At 42.0% G+C, this 3,609-nt stretch overlaps 1 long non-coding RNA gene across 1 annotated transcript in view; it reads right to left on the minus strand.

Moving 5' to 3' along the window:
* Nucleotides 1–2,242: 2,242 nt before the first annotated feature.
* LOC106964364 (uncharacterized) overlaps nucleotides 2,243–3,609 on the minus strand; it is a 28,660-nt gene continuing 27,293 nt past the window's right edge. Inside the window, exons 3-4 of the long non-coding RNA XR_001428407.1 lie at nucleotides 2,536–2,590; nucleotides 2,243–2,452 (exon numbers count right to left, since the gene is read on the minus strand). This is a non-coding gene — a long non-coding RNA (uncharacterized LOC106964364). The remainder of the gene's footprint in view (nucleotides 2,453–2,535; nucleotides 2,591–3,609) is intronic.

Below are 3,609 nucleotides of genomic sequence, written 5' to 3' on the forward strand. Positions count from 1 at the left end.
AAATAGAGTTGCAAGATGGAGAGGAAATGAACAAGGATCCATCTTCAACGCACCGCAGAGAAACAGCTGTTTCAGGTCACAGCGAACAATAACCTCCCTCCTCTTCGTCTTCCTCTCCCTCCTTTCATCCTCTCTCTCTCTTCCTTTCCTCCTGCACATTTTGAAGCTCCCCATCTGACCGTCTTCAGTCAGTGTCTTCCTGTCTGTTTAACTACTGATCTTTCTTTCTCTTCCTGTTGTGTGGCTGTATCGGCAGAGTTCTCATCTTTTCTTCACCTTCACAGTCCCAGGATGTTTGTTTAAGCGCAGCACAGATGGGACACATTGATGACTAAGCTCAAAATTAGCAGCTAAAATAAAAGACGCTCTCAACATCTGGGAACGGGTCCAGAATAATTCAGGAAAACGACCTTTACGTTGCATGTTTTTCCTTAACCTAAAGGGGTTATGTTGTATAGCTGGAGGTAATAAATAACATACTCGGACTGGCACTGTGTGACCTTTGTCTTTTTCTCTATGGTTTCCAAAAGGAATTTCAAAAACAGAAAGTTCTAGAAGTTTCAAACAAAAAAAATGTTTTAGCACAAATTATTTTTTAAAATGTTTGATAATATGGGGGGGGGGGATCCACAATGCTTGTACTTATTTACTTTATTTGGCTGCTGTTCCACTATTTTTCATATCTGTCATGTATGTTGGCAGGTTGAAAACCATGTTAAGCAGGTCTGAACTTGGGACATGAAGGGGATTTTATGGGACAAGTCCTATCATGTCTTAGAAGCGTGTTTGACTTTTGTTATACTCTTGTCTTTAAACAGAGTGTGTGTATTGGGATCAATGGTGTGGAATTCAGAGAATTCAACTGCATCAGGTTCAGGTATGTTACTTTTTCTCTGACATTATCTTTTAGTATGCAACAGACTGGCGACCTGTCCAGGGTGACCCCGCCTCTCGCCCTAAACGTTTCCTTGGAGATAGGCACCAGCAGACCTCCCAACCTCACCAGGGACAAGGGTGTAAGAAAATGGATGGGTGGGTGGATGATCTTTTAGTACTACTTTTATATGTTTAATGAAAAGCTAACTGTTTGAATAAGGTGTCAGTGTCAGTGTCAGGTGTCAGATTAGCAGCTACATCTTTTCTTCACTGCCTATTTTTTTGCACTTATATACATCAGTTGCATTCATGTCACCCATATCAACTTTGTCACAGCATTCTGAAAGGTCTAATTCTGACCTTTTCGTCCCTTAAAAAAATCAGATTTGTGCTGGTTCTCTATCTGGTACTGAACTGAATATGTATCCTAATGTGGTAAAAGCTTCTGCAGTCTGAATGGTCACATCACACTTTATCCAACTTTTAATATTGTTGACATAAGACATGCATCATAATTATGTACCAGAAGAAACAAGGTAACATGGTAAATCTGGATGCAAGGACTGGCTAAAAATTATTATGAAGTTATGAAAGAAGCGTGTTCTACTGAAGCACATCACATCACAGTCACTCCACTCCTGGTTCTGACTACCCATCCACACAGACTTCACTCAGGCTAGTTAACATGGCCACCGAGTGCAACAATAAGTCGTGTCTCTGCCATTAGCTTATTGAGCAGCACATACACGAGCATGGTTAACAGTGCTAGGACCCTCCTCCTGGCTCTGATTGGATACATTTCATCAGACGGCAATAACGGATCTTTCCACTGATCATCTGTCTCATAACATTCTGTCACGACATGATCACATTTTTGGCAATCATGTAAAAAAAACAATAAGACCATATTTGGTGTGAATTGAAATAAACGTGTCTGTTCACAGCTGAAACTGAAAACACGTGGATGTTTCCCGTCTTCAGCACCAGCTGGGCGGCGCCTCCATCACGTTGTGTGTTATCTCTGTATCTCTGAGACAACTTTTCTTTTACACCAAGTTAAGTATTAAAGTAACACAATGTGTGAGTTGAGATACACAAGATGCAGCAATATCTTTCTTGCTGCATTGAATCCTTTCTCGCTCACAGATAACACCGTGGATGTGCCGGATTACACACACACACACACACACACACACACACACACACACACACACACACACACACACACACACAAAAAGAAACGCTTTAGACATCTTCTTCAGTGTGTGTGTGTGTCAACGTACGTGTGTTGACCTGGACCATTCAGACCTCTAGACAGCTTATTCACCGCAGACAGATAGCAGCAGAAACCTTATCTAGTCTACCTTCTCTGATAGTGTATTGATGGGCCAATGGGCTGAATTCAGGAACAAAGGCACAGATAAGTCTGGGAGGAGGAGGAGGGGAGGAGCTGAAGAGTGGAATAAATAAGCAGAATATATTGAAATAAAAAAATAAAAAGTGCTGCCATGACAGCTGCTGCGGCTGACAGGAATGATGTCACAGTGATATTCTCGCTGTCTTTGAGCGATGCTTCCTCAAATGAACAAGTTTGACATGAAATACTGAACTTTTCTTACACATGAATGGAAGAAAGTTTTGTTTTAACATTACATTTACTGACCTGGATGCACATCTGCAGTGCTTCAGGCAACTTCTGTCATTTTTGTAAATCCTACAAAAGAACATACAGCCACATTAGAATATACTAGAACATGAGTCACGTTTGTCAAATTAAAAGTAACTTTTGAGAGTAACAACCTTTGAGCAGGTATTAAATATACTTTTAAGCCCACATTCCTGTTTTTAAAACAAAAATGTTTTAACTTTAGTTATTTCTTTTATTATTTTAAAAATAATGTTTGTTGGTCTGATGTAATATTCCAATTGAAAATGTCATGTTTTCATTAACTGTAAGCAGGAAATTATTTCAATTAGTGATAAAGTTTCTACAATAAAAAAGACTTTCAATGATATTCTACTTTACATAGTGAGTGTGTATTTGAAAAAGAACTACTGCAAAGTTAACAGTCACATGAAGCTAATAGCGAAAATTCAACCTGGAAGACTCCATCCCCTCCGTTCGTCCATCGGCGTCATGCTCATCTCAGTCCTCAGCGCTGGACCTCACCTGGCGTGTCCAATCATCAATCAAGCTCAGCATAAAAGGATCCACACCCAAGCTGTCGGCCGCTTCCCAGCCGCGTTCAACCCACCACCTCCCCTTCTCCACCCACATCCTTCTGCTCTCCAGGATGGCTCCCTTTCCAGACCTCCACCAGTGTCGGGCCCCGGGGGAGAGCATCCCTAATCGGTTATCGGGATGTTCGAGTTCACATCAAATCTCAGCTCAGATCAGCTGCCGGGGCCCGAGGGCCAAAGAACTGTTATTCATCCCTGTCATTAAACCTTTTAATTGTTCCTTTTTCTTCGTCTGAGTCTTTCCAGATTGAAATGAAGCTAATAGCGAAAATTCAACCTGGAAGACTCCATCCCCTCCGTTCGTCCATCGGCGTCATGCTCATCTCAGTCCTCAGCGCTGGACCTCACCTGGCGTGTCCAATCATCAATCAAGTTCAGCATAAAAGGATCCACACCCAAGCCGTCAGCCGCTTCCCAGCTGCGTTCAATCCGTTCACCTGCTCGCCACAGCTTCTCAGCCAGCACGTCACATCTTCTCCACAGCTTCATGAT

The sequence above is a fragment of the Poecilia latipinna genome, unplaced genomic scaffold (assembly GCF_001443285.1).
Source record: "Poecilia latipinna isolate Pla-1442-1.1 unplaced genomic scaffold, P_latipinna-1.0 Scaffold1664, whole genome shotgun sequence".
In the NCBI taxonomy this organism is placed as follows: domain Eukaryota; kingdom Metazoa; phylum Chordata; class Actinopteri; order Cyprinodontiformes; family Poeciliidae; genus Poecilia; species Poecilia latipinna.